Source organism: Astatotilapia calliptera, chromosome 13, assembly GCF_900246225.1.
Source record: "Astatotilapia calliptera chromosome 13, fAstCal1.2, whole genome shotgun sequence".
NCBI classification, from domain to species: Eukaryota; Metazoa; Chordata; class Actinopteri; order Cichliformes; family Cichlidae; genus Astatotilapia; species Astatotilapia calliptera.
This window is the reverse complement of record NC_039314.1, coordinates 7,787,247-7,806,161: the sequence shown is the minus strand read 5'-3', so window position 1 is coordinate 7,806,161 and position 18,915 is coordinate 7,787,247. Positions and strand designations below refer to the sequence as shown.

The window sequence follows — 18,915 nt, the reverse complement described above, 5'->3', positions numbered from 1 at the left end:
AACTGATGCAAGGGGCTAGCGACGGTGGCAAAGTCTTTTACAAACCTCCTGTAATAGGAGGCCAGCCCCAGGAAGCTTCGTAGCTCGGCGACGTTCGATGGGGTAGGCCAGTCCCCCACAGCAACCACCTTCTCGGGGTCAGTAGCCACCCCCTGTTCGCTCACCACATGTCCCAGGAACTTCACCTGGCGAGCAAGAAGGTTGCACTTGGCCGGGTTCAGCTTTAGTCCGGCCCCGCGGATGGCAGTCAGAACCTCTCGTAGGTTGGCCACGGCCTGTTCAAAGTCCTTAGCATGAGTCAGCAAGTCATCCAAATAGACCACGCAGCGGGCACGGGGAATGTCTTTGAGGACCCTTTCCATTAACCTTTCAAACGTGGCTGGTGCATTGCATAGTCCAAAAGGCATCACCTTAAACTGCCACAGTCCTTGCCCTATGGTGAATGCAGTCTTGGGCCGCGCCTCGGCAGCGAGCTCCACCTGCCAGTACCCACTGCGGAGGTCTAGCGAGCTGAACCAACTGGACCCAGCGATGTAATCCAGTGCGTCATCGATGCGAGGTAACGGGTAAGAGTCCTTGCGGGTGACCGCGTTCAGACGCCTGTAGTCCACACAAGGGCGCCACCCCCCTGTTTTCTTCCGCACCATAACCATAGGTGCGGCCCATGGACTATCCGAGGGTTCAATGACGCCATTAGCTGCCATCTCTTTTATCAGTCCCTCGGCAGCTTGGCGTTTGGCGAGGGGCAGGCGGTGGGGCCGCAGCCGGATTGGAGCAGCTGCTCCAGTGTCTATAGTGTGTTGCACCAGGCCCGTCCTTGTGCAGTCCTCTTCCCTGGCGGCAAAAGTGTCCATAAACTCTGCCAAGAGGCTCTGCAACTGCTGCTGCTGTGTCGCACTGAGGTGCACCCCACTTCGCCGCCCAAGCTCCTCTACTGCCGCGACAGTCTCAGGTGACGGGGAGACTGCCGAGCTAGGCGGCGACTCTGGCTGCGGGATGTTGGCCCTGCTTACGTCCACCCCCTGGGTCCTCTTCCGCACCCCTGCCGCCCTCGGCCCCTGGCTGTGGCATGGAGCTGCGGGGCGTAAGGGCTTTGGGGGTGCTGGTGGGGTGGGGGTCTGTCCCTGGCTACCGCGGCCCACTTGAAGCTGCACGGTCTCAGCACCAAGGTGGATGGCAACTCCCGGTACATCGACCCGTGCCCCCCAGTGGGCCAGCAAGTCCAGTCCAACAATGCACTCGTCTGTTATGTCGGCAAGCCAGAACTCATGGTTCACACTGTTCGTTCCCACCACCACCTGCAGAGTCTTTTTCCCCGGCATCACAGTCTTTTCTCCTGTGACAGTGTACAACGCTGTGTGAGTAGGGGTCCAGTCTTTTGGCAATGAGCCACCCGTCTCCGGGAGCACCCCCCTTCGCAGCAAGCAGATGGTGGACCCCGTGTCTACCAGGGCCCGGCAAGACCGTCCATCAACTATACAGTCCAGGTACAGTCCACGGGTGGACCCACAGCGGCCCACCACGGGATGAGTGTCATGGAGAGGGTTTAACGATTGGGGTGGGGGTTCCCTCACTGTCCCACCCCGTGGCCGTTTCCCGTCGGTGATGTCACTCGGCTCCGAGGACTAGGTGCGGGACAGTTCCGGGCAAGGTGACCAGGTTCCCCGCACCGATAACAGCAGTCCGTCCGGCGCCTCCGACGTGGAACTGCCTCTGATTGGGCTCGTCTGGCCTCCTCCTCCTCATCCGACTGGGACGCGTTCATCTCTCGCTCGACCATCCTGACCGATCGTCGGGTCCCTGGCTCGCCCCGCAGCACCTCCTCAGCCCGCTCAGCCTCCCTCAGTGCCTCCTCCAGGTCTCGGGGGGATGACAGCCGGACATGCTGTCGCAGCCTCTCCGGTGTGAGGCCCCTCAGGAAGGCGTGGAGACCCAGCTCCTCTCGTGCCGCTCCTGGGAATGTCGGGTAGCCCCGTCGGGCATAGAGGCGGACGTCCGCAGCAAAGGACCCCAGGCTCTCTCCCTCGCGTCGGCGTCGGCAAGCCAGCTCCTCCCTGCTCTGTTCGGCTGGTGGTCTCTGTCCAAACCGTCTGCCGAGCGCCGTGGTCAAGGCCCGGAGGTCGCGCTGCTCCTCTGGGGGCAGGTCCAGCAGAACCTGGAGCGCTGGGCCCTCCAGTGCAAGCGCCAGGTGGGTGGCAGTCTCTTCTTGACCCCACCCGTTGTGAGTGGCAGCCAGCGTGACTTGGGCCAGATACGGCTCCAGCTGCGTCGCCCCAGTGTAGTGCTGTAGCTTAGCAGCCGTCCTGCCAGGAAGCTGTGGTGCGGCCCCAGGAATCCCCTCCCGTCGCAGGGAGAGCAGGGGGTGGCTGTTCCGGGGCGCGCTGTGGCCCTCTGGCCGCCCCAGCTCGGGTCTTCTCCGCTGGGTCTCGGCAGCCATGCTTTCCAGAAGCGAGCTGTTGTCTCGGATTACGCGCTCTAATTCGCCTATGGTCGGCTCCATAGTGTCTGCTAGACACTCATGAATCCCACTTCTGACACCAATTGTAGCGACCGTGGGTTAGTGGAGCTAAACTGGCTAAACTGCTCACTAGCTAAAACGGCTAGCGGGGCGCTAGCAGCTATCGCTAAACTTCACAGCGAATGGAGAGCGCTCGTGCCTCATACACCGCACGACCCCGAGCGTCTCAGCAGCAGACTGATAATCCCCAAATGATCCAGCAGGAGGCAGTAGTGGTTCACACCAGTCATTTATTTGCCGTCTTTTTCACACAACGTAACACTGCTGACACCGAACCCCTATCACGCTCCCACCACATAGAGTCGCGGTGTCAGCCAACTATACCAATTCACCCCCCTCCACAGAACACACATCAACTTCACTGTGGCTTACATTAACATAACACTAACACAACATGCAAATCAACACATATGAACTAGCAGAACGATAGAAAACACAGAGACAACACAATACCCAGAATGCACCTGGCTAACAACCCCAGCCAGGTCATTACAATATTTTGAAAAAAAAAAGCGTCGAATGTGTCGGGTAATCTCGGGGGCGTTTTTTTTTTTTTTCTTAACTTTATTTAACAAACAATGAGTATACAACATACAAACAGATGAAGTATACAAAACAACAGAACATCAACACAAAAAGCCAAAGGTAAAAGAAAAAGGTAACAATTATAAGAATACACGCAAAAATTCACATACATATATTGTTTTGAGCCTTTTTGTTGGCGGAGTCTGATATTGATTGTATGTACATTTCCACATCCTTAAAATAATGACAGAAATATGGTGTTTTGTTAGTAAACTTACATTTATGGATAAAAAATTTAGCTAAAAGTATGAACAAATTTATCATAAAAAACATTTCTCATACTTCTTGGGGAACTTAAAGAAACAGAATAAAACATTTTCCCATCGTAAAGAAAACTCCCTTAAAATATGGACAATAACAAACCTGCTAAATTCCTTCCAGAATCTCTGTGTAAAAGAACAGTACCAAAAAAGATGTGTCACAGTTTCTGGATGATCCCCACAGAAAGTGCAATTAGTATTTATGTCCCTTTTAAATTTTACCATGTAGTGACTGGCTGGATAACATTTATGTAGAATTTTAAATGAGACTTCTTTCACCTTATTTACAATCAAATATTTATGGGGGACCATCCAGACTGTCTTCCACTTGATATCTGGAACATATCGGTTCCAATAAGATGTTATATATGGGAGAGAGACGATATCTTCTTGGAATAAACTACGTATTCTCTTATTGCTGTTACCAAGTTCCTGTGAAAAGCAGATTTTTCCTATTGGTGACTCAGCTGGATCAGGGAGAGTGACTGAGGTAGATATTGAGCTGTCAGTGTTTTTATATAACATTAAAGTCCCTGAGGGTATGGCACCAAGCACCATTGAGAATTCCTGAACACTGATTGGAAAATTATATAGTGCAATAAAGTCGTTGTAAGTAAGTAAGTAGTTGTCACTCTTTACTAACCAGCTGAGCCACCAATAGGATTCCATTTTGGACCCAAGTTTCCAGGAAAAGTGATTTATTTTTCTATAAAATCTCTCTGTTGTTCCAGATAAGATATTTGTGAGGTGAGAAGTTGTGTTTATAAATGAGGGTCCACGCTAAGAGGACCTGCTTATGGAAGGATGAAAGCTTTACAGGGAGTTTCTCAACATTGTAATTACAATTTAAAACAAAATTAAAGCCACCAAAACGAGAGAAAATATAATGTGGTATAAAGTTCCAGATAGAGGTAGGGTTTTTAAGAAAATGTTTAGCCCAATTAATTTTGAAAGTGTTATTTAAAGTAGAAAAGTCTAAGACGTTAAGTCCACCTGATTCGTACTTATTCATCACAACAGTTTTTCTAATATAATGCGTACGGTTTTTCCATATAAAATTAAAGAGCATACGGTCAATATCTTTACTAATTTTCTTATCCAGATGTAAGGAGAGAGCAGCATATGTTAATCGGGATAACCCTTCAGCTTTAGTAATTAACACTCTACCTTTCAAAGACAAGTCCCTTTGCAGCCACTGGTTGAACTTTTTTAGGGTTTTCTGTATAATTGGAGTGAAGTTTGAAGAGCATCTTGATTTTTGGTCTTTGGATATTAACAGTCCCAAGTATGTGACTTCTTGTTTAACAGAGATATTACAGATAGTATTTGCAGGGCAGTCTTTAATTGCTAGTAACTCACACTTTTTTAGATTTAGGCATAAACCAGAGGCCTCAGAGAAATCACTAATCACAGTAAGGGCTGGAGGGATTTGGTTTGCATTCTTCAAGAAGAGTGTGGTGTCATCGGCTAACTGGCTGATGACGAGCTCCTTATCAGCTATGGTGATTCCTTGTACAACACTGTTTGAAATATTAGTAGCAAGAATTTGTGTACAAAGTAAAAATAAATATGGTGAAATAGGACATCCTTGGCGAATAGCACGTTTCAGGTCAAATCTCGGGGTGGAGCCGTTAATCATTTTAATAGAACTATTGCCATGTGTGTATAAGGTTTTGACAGCTTTACAGAAAAACTTGCCAAAGCCAAATTTTTCCAAAGAGTGGAAAATAAATTGATGTTCAATCTCGGGGGCGTTTTTGTGAAGCACGTATCGAGGCTTGCTTTGATTACGTATGCAGTGACGTTCGAGGCCTCGCGGGCAGTCCGTACCACGTGACTGATTCAGGGACGGGTTCATCGGTTCGCGCCAGATTCGAAATAAAATGGGCAGAAAAACACAGCAGATTTCCCATCACACTGCATTGTGGAATTGGATTTCGTACGTGTTACATAGTTACTTGAGCATTTCTTCTTCGATCGAACCAGCAAGGAAGAGATTTTTTATTTTATTTTATCTCTCCTAATAAAGTATGCACACAGTAATAAATATCACAAATGATAAGCATCATAATATAAATAAACAACACTACAGATCCTATAATCTGATTTCTGTCTTTTAGTTTATTAAAAAGTGAAGCACCAAACACTAGTTTGTGTCATTATCCAGATGTAGCATGATTACACAGGTACTAGGAGCGGGTTTTGATTATCGATTAAAATCGATTCTAGCTTGGATAACGTGATATCGATTCATTAAAACCCTGAATCGATTTTTAATATAAATATTACTACATTTCAACCACCACCAAACAACTGAAACAGTAAATGAGAGCAGGTACATGGATTCTGCACAAAGACGTAAACACAAAGCGTGGACCGCTGACGCATCAGAATCAGTGAGATGTCGCCTTTCTCACCAGACAGCAGGGACACGGTCGGGGCTGAAAGCCGACAGCTCACTGATTCTGTTCCGTCGGCGGGTCTGTGCTTCATGTTTACGCCTTTTTTGCGCTGATTCTGAAGCTGCAGGTTTTATTTCTCTTCAAACAATATATTGACCGAACCAGCAGTAAAAGGAGATCCAAACTACGCTTCACATAAACATCGTCATGAATTTCCTCTTACTTTTGCTGTTTTGCTTTCACCAGGATAAAATCACACTTCATGCACAGCTTTCTCTCTCACACTCTCTCTCTCTCTCTCTCTCTCTCTCTCTCTCTCTCACTCACACACACGCACACACACACACACACAGTATACTTCAAGACCAGTTTCCCGTCTAAAAATCTGTTTTCTGTGTTATTCGCTTGTTTGTTATGCATAAGACCTCCGTTGTTTACAGCGCTGTCAGCCGCTGTTTTTTCCCATTTAAATACTTCCGAAAAGAAAACCTAATTTCTGCCGTTCAATAGGCTACTAAAATAATTTAAACTTTTTAACATTATGCAAAATTGCAAAACGCTAAGGTGTGTCTCTAATAAAACCTCTAATTTGCTCTGCTTCAATTCAGCAGCATCAGGTAATGTTCATTTGTTGATTAATGGTTTTCTTTCGGTTTTGATCTACTGCTGAATATTTTTATAAAATCGTTTTTCTGTTTTAGCCTCAGCTATGTTGACACAAAGGCATCTGCTGTGATGCTCACACATTAGATAAAGTCTCGAAAGTGTCAGCTTTCTTTTTATAGTTATAAAATTATGCAAATGTTCTGATCTATGATCTGAATTATACTACTGACTGACTGTCTGAGGCTAACAGTTACACAATCATACCAAAACTCTGTCCTGATAGTTTCCACTTTCTCTTTTGTATCACACATACTGAGACAATATTCGGGATAAATAACCATGAAAACTATTTATTTATTCCGTTTAGAGGTTTACACATCATTATAATCACAGAGCCCGCTTCACTTGAATTGTCCACTTGATGGCGCAGTAGAGCAAATGAATCATCACAACGCTTCGAACCATGAGTCGACCAATTGGGTGGAAAGCTTCAGCTCATCATGAGGCTTCATCTCACCATCACTAGACGTATGCCCCCAACTCCCCTTCAAAGTCATTTTAACAGATAGTCTGAGGGTCCCCTTTGTACCAATTGTTATTTTACAGTTACAGCGAGTAACTATTTCTAAAAGTTAATTCAATTCAATTTTATTTATATAGCGCCAAATCACAACATAAGTCGCCTCAAGGCGCTTCATAGATACAGAGAAAAACCCAACAATCATATGACCCCCTTGTGAGGGACCAAGCAGCCAAAGCAAAGAGGACACAAGCAAAAATATCTTCAAAAAGGGTTTTCTTTATTTTAACCCTCAAAAAGTCCAAAATTAACAAAATTCAAAACCATACTTAGCAGGCCCATAAAACAGGTCAACTAAATATAACTCTACAAAAAGTAATTTCCAAAACTTAAACAACAAAGTGAGACACAACTTAACTCACAAACTGACCTAATTAAAAAGACACATGAGGGTAGCTTTTATAATGATTTGGCCAAACCATTTGAACACAATAGGGGGGAAAACAAAAACACACACTAATATTAACTAAGCACAGAATAACCTAACTAAGCCTAAAACACCCCTGCTCCTGGTAAGCCCATGGTTGGTCCTGCTGAGCAGGCATTTTGTCCCCAGAGTCTTCAGCCACGCCTTTTGCCCAGACAGGAAACAGCCACCGCCCAAACCCAGGTAACTCAAAGAAAGAGAAACATAATTAATATAACAAAACATTTTAGAAAAACCACACAATGTTACTATGTGCGCGCCTCATAATACCAGTGTTAGGTTTAACCAAATGATTAATGAAGAAAACTGCAAAGCAAACTAATAAAGTGAAAAATGGACTAATTTACCCCTGTGTGGCTGATGCCATCACACACACACACACACCCCCTCTTCAGGACTCTCGCTGGTACAGCGAGAGAGGAAGTCGGCGGTAACGTTGTTCTTCCCAGGAATGTGCTTGATGACAAACCGGAAAGGTTGCAGAGCAAGGTACCATCTTGTGATCCTTCCGTTCTTATCCTTCATCTTTTCCATCCACTGAAGTGCACTGTGATCCGTCTCCAGGGTGAATTCTCTTCCAAGAAGGTAGTACCTGAAGGAATCAAGGGCCCACTTGATTGCAAGGGCCTCCTTTTCCACTGTTGAATATCGAACCTCTCGGGAACAGCTTTCGGCTGATATAAGCAACAGGATGACGTTCTCCTTCCAAACCTTGAAGTAGCACTGCTCCCAGACCCCTATGAGATGCATCCGTTTGAAGGAAAAAGTGCTCATTAAAGTCTGGACTGTACAAAACTGGTTCGCTACTCAGTGATTGACTGATGTCCTTGAAAGCTGCTATAGCCTCCTCTGTCCAGTTAATCTGATTAGGACACTTGATGCCTATCAAGTCCGTTAGTAGAGCTGCCCTGGTGGAGAATCGTGGTATGAACCGACGATAAAAGCCTGCCATGCCCAAAAAGGATCTTAGTTGCTTCCTTGTCTGTGGGAGAGGACAAGACTCAATGGCTTGGATCTTACTGACCTGAGGCTTGATCACCCCATTCCCGATCACATGGCCCAGGTACGCAGTCTCAGCAGAGGCAAAAAACACACTTAGAGGGGTTCACCGTCAACCCAGCAGTGCCAAGACTGTTGAAGACAGCATGCAGATGTTCCAAGTGTTCCTCCCATGTGGTGCTGTAGATGACAATATCATCAAGATATGCAGATGCAAAATCTGAGAAACCACATAGTACTTGGTCCATTAATCTCTGAAAGGTTGCTGGAGCCCCATGCAGCCCGAATGGCATCACTGTAAATTGGAAGAGACCCCAAGGTGTTCGAAAGGCAGTCAACTTCTTTGATCGCTCAGTTAGTGGCACCTGCCAATATCCCTTGCACAGGTCAAGTGTGGTCAAGTACTTTGCCTTCCCCAGCCGTTCCAGCAAATCATCAATGCGTGGTGTGGGGTATGAATCAAACAGTGATATTGAGTTTAGGTACCTGAAGTCTATACAGAACCTCATGCTTTCATCCTTCTTTGGCACCAGGACCACTGGATTACACCACTCACTCTTTGATGGCTCAATGATCCCCAAGGACAACATGAGGTCGATTTCCTTCTTCAGGGATATTAGCAGACGTTCAGGGATCCTGTAGCTCAAACGCTTTACTGCGACGCCCTCTTTAATGACAATGTCATGCTCAACAATATCTGTTCGGCCAGGATTCACTTGAAGCACCTCAGAGTTGCATGCAGCTCTCACCTGAAGCTGTTTATCATCTGGCAGATGACTAAGGTCAAAATCTACCACATCAGCAGAAGGCAAGTATTGCTCACCAACCTCTTCTTCCTCTGGCACACCCCTTATGAGCATCACCTCTGCTGTCTTTTCAGGGCGCTGCGCCCATTCCTTCAATAGATTTATGTGCAGAACGTCTGGTGTCCTGGTGCAGCCACAACAACCTGGTGCTGAATGCCCAGAAGACAGTGGAGATTATTGTGGACTTCAGGAAGCACACAGCCCCACTCCCCCCCCCCCCCCCATCATCCTGACTGACACCCCCATCACCTCTGTGGACTCATTCCGCTTCCTGGGTACCACCATCACCCAGGACCTGAAGTGGGAGCCCACCATCACCTCCGTCATCAAGAAAGCCCAGCAGAGGATGTACTTCCTGAGGCAGCTGAAGAAATTCAACCTGCCAACACGGACGATGATGCAGTTCTACACTGCAATCATCGAGTCCATCCTCACCTCCTCCATCACCGTGTGGTACGCTGGAGCCACTATCAGGGACCAACAGAGACTGCAGCGTGTTGTGCGCTCTGCTGAGAAGGTGATTGGCTGCAGACTCCCATCTTTGCAGGACCTGTACACCTCCAGGACATTGCGGCGTGCAGCTCGGATCTCAGCTGACCCTTCTCACCCTGGACACAGTCTGTTTGACCTGCTCCCCTCAGGCAGGAGGCTCCGGTCCATTCGCACCAGAACCTCTCGCCATAAGAACAGTTTCTTCCCCTCTGCTGTTGGACACATGAACAATAACCATATGACTGTTCCCACCACTAACACATGACCCTACGCTGTGTCACTGCATCATTCTATGTTTGGCACTGATCACCACCTGCACTCATGTATATATCTTTCAACGTAGCACTCTTAATTCTTATTCTCATGTATATATCTCATGTATATCTCATGCACATATCTTTCCACGAAGCACTTTTAATTCTTATCCCTACTTTTATTTTTTTCCATGTCTATTTAAGTGCTATTTATGACAGCATGTTTGCACTGAAGCACCGCAGCAATTTCCTAATGTTGTAAACCTCAACATCTGGCAATAAACCCCATTCTGATTCTGATTCTGGAGCGTGGCTTTCCAGGGATGAACACTTGGTAAGTAGTGGACCCCAATTTCTTCTGAACCTCAAAGGGCCCTTGCCACTTAGCCAATAGCTTGTTGTTGTCAGTGGGGAGGAGCACCAACACCTTTTGTCCAGGACTAAAAGACCTCTGACGAGCTGCTCGGTCATACCAAAACTTCTGCTTCTGCTGGATTTTGGTCATATTTGACTGAGCAAGCTCACTCATTTTCTGCAGTCGCTCCCTCATCTGCACAACATAGGAAACAATGTTAACAGAGTCCATCTTTTCCTTGCCTCCCTCCCAGATGTTTCTTAGCAGGGCTAGAGGTCCTTGTACCTCATACCCATACAAAAGTTCGAACGGAGAGAAACCAGTGGAGGCTTGTGGCACTTCCCTGTAGGCAAAGAGAAGATAAGGAAGCCACTGATCCCAATCAGCACCATTCTTATCTACCACCTTCCGGAGCATCTGCTTCAGAGTCTGATTGAACCGTTCTGTTAGCCCATCAGTCTGAGGATGGTATGGGGTGGTCCTCAGGCTTCTAATGCCCAGCAGCTTGTACACCTGTTTTAGTAAGTTGGACATAAAGTTACTCCCCTGATCAGTCAGCATTTCCTGTGGGAACCCTACTCTTGCGAAGAGCTGTACAAGGCAGAAAGCTACTGATTTTGCCTTGATGGATTTCAGTGGGAAGACCTCTGGATATTTAGTTGCATAATCAGTGATTACAAGCATATAGCGATTCCCTGACTTACTCTTCTCAACGGGTCCAACAATATCCATTCCGAGGCGCTCAAATGGGGTACCAATAATAGGCAGTGGTTGGAGTGGAGCTTTGGAAGGGACTTTGGAGGATGTCATCTGGCACTGAGGACAGCTCTTACAGAAGTAGGCTACATCTCTATGGAGGCCAGGCCAGAAAAAAAATGTTGTTTAATACGAGCTGTGGTTTTGTGCTTACCAAGGTGGCCAGACCAGGGAATAGAGTGTCCCAAATTAAGCATGGTTTCTCTAACTTCTTGGGGGACCACTAGCTTCAGAAGTGAGCCCATCTGTTGGTAAAGTATGCCATTTTGCAAGACATAGTCACTTTTGTTAATGCCTGCCTCCTCTACTTGGTCCTTGTCTATTGCTCGCTGAAAACAGGAAGCTAAACTAGGATCAGTTTTTTGCAACTCTATTATATTGCCAGGAATTTGAAGTCCCAAAGGCAAGTCTGGGTCAGTATGCATTTCTGGGTGTACTATAGTATGCTGGAACTTCTCCTGTCTCCTCTGTCTGCGACTTTTCCGAGACTTCACAGGTGCAACTTCCCATTCCTCATTAAAAAAAATGGCAAGGCACTGAAAACTTCTGAGGTTTCACTAGATTTTTGAGCTTGGGCTCTAGTAACAGCCACATTGCATTGATGATTCTGGTCTGACTCCAACAAATCAAAAAGCACTGGAAAATCTCGTCCCAGAATAGCTGAATAAGGCAGGTTATCAACCACCCCAACATTTAAAAGGTATGTCTGTCCATTCACTTTAATGTACATGTCAGCTGTTGAGTACATCTTCTCATCTCCATGCACACAACAAATGGGGATGGTGTCACTAACACGGACAATATTGGGGGGCACAAAATCTCTATGTATCAGTGTACGAGAACTGCCAGAATCAAGCAAAGCTCTTAAAGTTGTTCCATTAGCTTCAATTTTTATCATTTTAACAGTCTGGTCACACTGGAGCCCATGTTCAGCATGTGAACGTGGCATGAAACATATTTGAACCATCTTAGCTGAGGTTTTTGGGCACATTGGCTTTGTGTGGCCCTCTAACCCACAGAGGTAACAAACAATCTTTTTTGAATTTTTTTAATGGTCTGCCAGCAAACTGGTTCTCACCCACAGGAGTTTTTTCTGCTGACAATGGCCTTTGATGATACATCTGGGCTGATTTGGGGCCTTCCTTTGGCATTTTATTTGCATTACAGGTCCAAGGTTGCCCTTTCCTCCTGGCAGCTACAAACTTCTGCCAGCTCAGCTGCCTTCGCTGCAGAAGACGGATTGTGCTCTCGAATCCAAACCTGTAGCTCAGGGGACAACATTCTCAAATATTGTTCAAGGATGATTATTTCACCAATTTCTTGGTTCGTTTTACCTTTTGGCTGAATCCATTTCCTGTACAGATCTTTAAGTCGAGCATACAACTCCTTAGGGTTCTCATCAAGCCTGACTTCCAGTGAACGGAATCGCTGCCTGTAGGTCTCAGGGTTAACATCATATTTGGACAAAATTGCAACTTTAACTTTGTCATAGCTGAGAGAGTCATCAATATCCATATGAACGTATTAGGGGTGCAACGATACACAAAATTCACGGTTCGGTTCGATACTTTGGTGTCACGGTTCGATATTTTTTCGATACAAAAAAATGTTCATGCATTTTTAATTTGTCATTTATTAAAATTATAAATATATATTTTAACTCAAAAGTACAGTTTTTAAATTTAACCCTAACCCTTGTGCGTGTTTTTTATTTTGACAGCGAATGCGCACCTGCGAACCACTTATGTGCAGCCCTGGTTATTTAGCTCGTCATATTGCAGCCACAGAAATTCTTTTGTCCATGAAACCATAAAGCTGCACTTTCTTTTTGCCTTATAGTCTGATTTGTCATAACTTCTCCGTTTTGTGGTAAGCTTTTCTTTGGCTGTCACTTCTTCACCCTGACCTGTCTTATTTGGCTCAGCAGAACTGAAATGCTTTTACACATGCACTCACATAAGCTCAGCGATTCTCTGCGCGATCAACCTCTCACATGTTTAAGCTGAGGGAGATTTCACTTGTCATGTTTGCATAGTAAGCTAACGATTAATAAGACGATGTCAGAGGAATTGGTGCACAAATTATCATCACTCACAGATCAGTGCTGTCGCTCTCTATACACAGTTCGCATGATTGCAAAGTGAAAGCAAAAAAACAAGCGCAAATTCAAACGCGACTTCAATATGTCACATATTGACAGTGGCTCACCGATGCCAATGACATAATTACCCAGCTACATTTCTGAAAAGAATGCAAAAGCATTGACATATATTTTTCCTTCCTACAATAGCCCGACGGGCAGGGAAGAGATAGATTTTGGTAGCCCGACTGAAAAAAATCGTCGGGCTAGCGATATTGCAAGCCCTGTATCTGATTGAGGAATCACTTATCTTTGGAAAAGAGAGTTTATTACAGAGAAATGTCTCTTTCCAAAATAAAAGCTATACTATCCGCTTCTTCTGGGCTATATTCTCAGCAGCATAAGGAGAATCACGTGCTAACAGCTGTCTAAATGACTCGGCTAAAGTTAGTAGCATGCTTGTTGTTTTTGTCTTTGCACTAGGATGATGTCGGCGTAAATGTGCAGTCATATTCGTTGTGTTCCCACTAGTGCATTCAGGTTAATCTCGTTGAAATGACCTTAACGCCACAACACGGCAAATCTCCGTTAACGAGCTACCGCCGATCGCTCCGTGCATGGGGCTAGACGGCCAACACGTTAACCAGCTAACTGCGCTAACACACTAGTTCACACCAATGTAATTGAACATTGCATGGCACATCCAACATACTGTTTTACTTTAGTCCATGACTCGCTTACCTTCAGGGTCATACGTCACATGAAAACCAAAATAATTCCAAACGCCAGATCTGAATGAGGGTCAATTTGCCTGTTGCAAGTAGAGCTTAACTTCTGTCTCGCTAGCTTGCCCTGCGCTCTTCCTTCTGACTATGCTGTCTGTGTTGAGCGCTCAGTGGATCTGCGCTGGACAGTGCAGCCTAGGCGGAGTAGTCGAACACAGATTCACTGAGCGCTCAACACAGACAGCATCGTCAGAAGGAAAGTTGATAAAATTACAAATGTTGTATTGTTCGATACATATGCGTACCGAACCGAAAGCACTGTATCGAACGGTTCAATATCGATACGAGTATCGTTGCACCCCTAGAACGTATGCCCCTCTTGCCTTGCCCGTTAGCAGTGGTATTAATCGAAAAACCCAGTCTGTTTTTTCCCAACGATATGCTAAGGCAATGCGTTCAAATGTAGTCAAAAAATGCTCAATATCATCACTATCAGTCAACTTTTCCAGTCTGGGTTCATGCAATGAAAACTGACCTGATAATGACTGACTGGATCCAGCTTGAGCTTGAGGAGAACTAGGAATGTGAGGTAGCTCCCTTGACTCTGGTGACTCTGTGGTAGGTAATGGTAGCTCTGGTACTGGTGATGTCCGGGACTGCACCTCTAACTGTAAAAGCTGAAACTGATGTTGCAATGCTTTGAATTTTTGTTCTTGTCGTGCAGTTACCTCTTCTTGCCTTGCTTCCTGAGCCTCCCGTTGACCCATATGAGCTTGCAATATTGACATCAGATCTGACAGAGATGGCTCCCTTTCTTCAACCTCAGTGCTCTCCACCATTTCAGAGACTCCAATTTCCTCCTCAGAATCAGCTTCCTTCTGAACAGTTACTCCTTTCTTCTTTTCCACCTTTCCTCCACGATGCATTTTTCTTTTTTTTTCTGGGGGTGAAAAAGCCTCAAAGAAAAAAAATACTGTGTCCTCAACTGGCAGATCCCACTGCTGCCACCAATTGTGAGGGACCAAGCAGCCAAAGCAAAGAGGACACAAGCAAAAATATCTTCAAAAAGGGTTTTCTTTATTTGAACCCTCAAAAAGTCCAAAATTAACAAAATTCAAAACCATACTTAGCAGGCCCATAAAACAGGTCATAACTCTACAAAAAGTAATTTCCAAAACTTAAACAACAAAGTGAGACACAACTTAACTCACAAACTGACCTAATTAAAAAAGACACATGAGGGTAGCTTTTATAATGATTTGGCCAAACCATTTGAACACAATAGGGGGGAAAACAAAAACACACACTAATATTAACTAAGCACAGAATAACCTAACTAAGCCTAAAACACCCCTGCTCCTGGTAAGCCCATGGTTGGTCCTGCTGAGCAGGCATTTTGTCCCCAGAGTCCTCAGCCACGCCTTTTGCCCAGACAGGAAACAGCCACCGCCCAAACCCAGGTAACTCAAAGAAAGAGAAACATAATTAATATAACAAAACATTTTAGAAAAACCACACAATGTTACTATGTGCGCGCCTCATAATACCAGTGTTAGGTTTAACCAAATGATTAATGAAGAAAACTGCAAAGCAAACTAATAAAGTGAAAAATGGACTAATTTACCCCTGTGTGGCTGATGCCATCACACCCCTATGAGCAAGCACTTTGGCGACAGTGGGAAGGAAAAACTCCCTTTTAACAGGAAGAAACCTCCGGCAGAACCAGGCTCAGGGAGGGGCGGGGCCACCTGCTGCGACCGGTTGGGGTGAGAGAAGGAAGACAGGATAAAAGACATGCTGTGGAAGAGAGACAGAGGTTAATAACAGATATGATTCAATGCAGAGAGGTCTGTTAACACATAGTGAGTGAGAAAGGTGACTGGAAAGGAAAAACTCAATGCATCATGGGAATCCCCCGGCAGCCTATGTCTATTGCAGCATAACTAAGGGAGGATTCAGGGACACCTGGTCCAGCCCTAACTATATGCTTTAGCAAAAAGGAAAGTTTTAAGCCTAATCTTAAAAGTAGAGATAGTGTCTGTCTCCCGAATCCAAACTGGAAGCTGGTTCCACAGAAGAGGGGCCTGAAAACTGAAGGCTCTCCCTCCCATTCTACTTTTAAATACTCTAGGAACAACAAGTAGGCCTGCAGAGCGAGAGCGAAGTGCTCTAATAGGGTGATATGGTACTACAAGGTCATTTAGATAAGATGGGGCCTGATTATTTAAGACCTTGTATGTGAGGAGCAGGATTTTGAATTCAATTCTGGATTTAACAGGAAGCCAATGAAGGGAAGCCAATACAGGAGAAATATGCTCTCTCTTTCTAGTCCCTGTCAGCACTCTTGCTGCAGCATTTTGGATTAGCTGAAGGCTTTTCAGTGAGTTTTTTGGACATCCTGATAATAATGAATTACAGTAGTCCAGCCTGGAAGTAATAAATGCATGAACTAGTTTTTCAGCGTCACTCTGAGACAGGATATTTCTAATTTTAGAGATGTTGCGCAAATGGAAGAACGCAGTCTTACATATTTGTTTAATATGTGCATTGAAGGACGTGTCCTGGTCAAAAATGACTCCAAGGTTCCTCACAGCATTACTGGAGGCCAAGGTAATGCCATCCCGAGTAAGAATCTGGTTAGATACCATATTTCTAGGCTTTTCAGGGCCGAGTACAATAACCTCAGTTTTATCTGAATTAAGAAGCAGAAAGTTAGCGGCCATCCAGGTCTTTATGTCTTTAAGACATTCCTGCAGTTTAACTAATTGGTGTGTGTTATCTGGCTTCATGGACAGTTAGAGCTGGGTGTCATCTGCATAGCAGTGAAAATGCATAGCAGGTCAGTTAAAGCTGACCCTTTTGTTGCATTTGTAGCTTCTCTTGTTTAAATGTTTGCTTTAAGGACAGCTAGATTAAACTCCGCCTCTAGAGGGCAGGCTTGCCTTCATACAAATATCAAACCATATGACAAATATGCAAAGTTTTGAATAATACATTTCTCTGTATCTGGAGAAAATGGAGTAGACATTCCTTGCCTTTAAGTTTATTTTTTAAAGCACCTAATAAACAAAAATAAAAACAGAATAAAGTTTTAAAAAAAAATTAAAGCAAGTATTAACAATACAAATAAGATTCTGAACAACAAAGAAGTGCAAACAATGTCAGCTGGCATTGGTGTCAGAAGCCTTACCTAACCAACTGGCCTCAGTCAGTCCCACTTGGCCCCCACCCTACCCCCTTCTGTCACTATGCACCAGATGCCTGCTGGGCCACGTTCTCAGCCCTGTACACCAACCCAACCAACCAACGTCATCATCAAGTATGCCAATGACACCACCCTTTCTGATGGAGATGAGACAGCGCACAAGGCAGAGGTAGAGAACTTGTACTACTGATGCTCAGAAAATAACCTGATGCTTAACATCCTTAAAACAAAAGAACTCATAATGGACTTCAGGAGGCACAGACAGGTCCACTCCCCCCCTGGAGAATGGGTAGAATCTGTCTCCAGCTTCAGGTTTCTGGGCACCCACCTCTCCACCAATCTCACCTGGACCCACAACACCAACACCCTGGTAAAGAAGGGCGTTGGTTCTGCTGCTGGCCTTCCACTGTTCTTCAGTGGAGAGTGTGCTCTCCAATGCCTGGGTGTTTGGTACGCAGGGGCCCTACTGAGAACAGGAAGGGTCATTGAAACCGCTCCAAAAAATCACTGGCTGCCCTCTGCCACCCCTGGAGCCCATCACCAGATCCTCCTGTCTCAGAAAAACCAGGACCATCATAGGTGACCCCGTGCACCACGTACAGTTTGACCCACTGCCCTCTGGTCGACGCCTCAGGTCAGTCAGGTCCCACACCTCCAGACTCACTAACACTGAGTAACCCTAATCACTCAGGGCACTCACAGACACACGGACTCTATTCAGGCCAAGTCTTTTTCTTTGCACTACCTCCAAGCACTTTGCAACTTTTTCTCCAATGTGTGCCTTTCTATTGCTTGTATATATCCCTCTTGAATGTATATCTCCTGTATGCTACTTATTCTTGCTGTCTGCCAATTATATTTAATTCCAACATAGTTGGTGTGGAGCAAACACAATTTCGTTGTACATGTACAATGACAATAAAGGGCTATTCTATTTTATTCTATTGTAAAAGCTTGGGAAATGAACTATTCATCCAGCCTGACAACGCACATATTTCTATCTAGTGTTCAATATCCTTCATACTGTGATTGAAAGAGACCTATTTGTCTGTCTGTGTGTCTTTTTCCTCAACAAATTCATATTTTCAGCTTCATCATCTGACCAAAAATATACTAGAAAATGTTTCCAAACTGCTACAGTTTAAATACTCATATCCACCAGGTGGCGCTACATCCTAATTTGAATTCTGCTGTAGAGTCATTTATGGGCTTTCATAGCGTACTGGGATTTCTTTGTAAGTAAAAAAATTAAGCCGAACAAACCACACTTATGTCCATTTGTTGTTCTGGGGTTATATGGGTGACCCTATCTTGTTATGTATTAGATAGATAAACGAAAAGTGACGAAAAGTAAGCATGACGTCACTCTCGGTCTGGCCAGTCGCAGAGGCTTCTGGGTAGCTGCCGTGTCGGAGACATTTTGGATTTAAAGGGGCTGAGCTAGCCGTCAGTCCCAGCTCTCGGTAAGTGAAAAGCTGTATTTCCTCCGTGAAACGTTAGTGTTGTGTGAGCTTGTGTGTGCGGTTGTGTGCTTCGGGAGCATGGATTTTAGATGCTGCGTATAGAAATGAGCAGCTCTGCGCTTTGAAAAGGATGAACTTGCGACATTTAGCCGGGGAGTGGTGACGCTATCGCTGGCTAGCTGAGAGCTAGCTGGGCGCTGAGCGGAGCTCTACACAGATCGGGCAGTAAGAGCTTTCAAAACTAAAGAGTCTTCGATCATTAAAAAACCCACGGTAAACCCATCAAAATTCAAGTGTGACCCTAGAGATCATAACGAAATTGGTAGGTGAAAGAAGAAAATGTCATGGATGGCTAAAGCTATATGAAATTGTGTTATTCTAGAAAAGCGTCAGATGTCAGAT

The 18,915-nt window shown here is 45.1% G+C and overlaps 1 protein-coding gene across 8 annotated transcripts in view; it reads left to right on the top strand.

Annotated features, from left to right (window-relative positions):
* klc1b (kinesin light chain 1b) overlaps positions 1–18,915 on the top strand; it is a 43,189-nt gene that overhangs the window by 3,926 nt on the left and 20,348 nt on the right. For 4 of the 8 annotated variants that reach the window (XM_026189247.1, XM_026189245.1, XM_026189246.1 and 1 more), the window contains exon 1: positions 18,433–18,513. The exons of 1 other annotated variant lie outside the window; for it this stretch is intronic. The gene's annotated coding sequence lies outside the window, so the exon portion shown is untranslated. 3 more of the 8 variants (XM_026189240.1, XM_026189248.1, XM_026189241.1) reach the window with 3 other exon arrangements.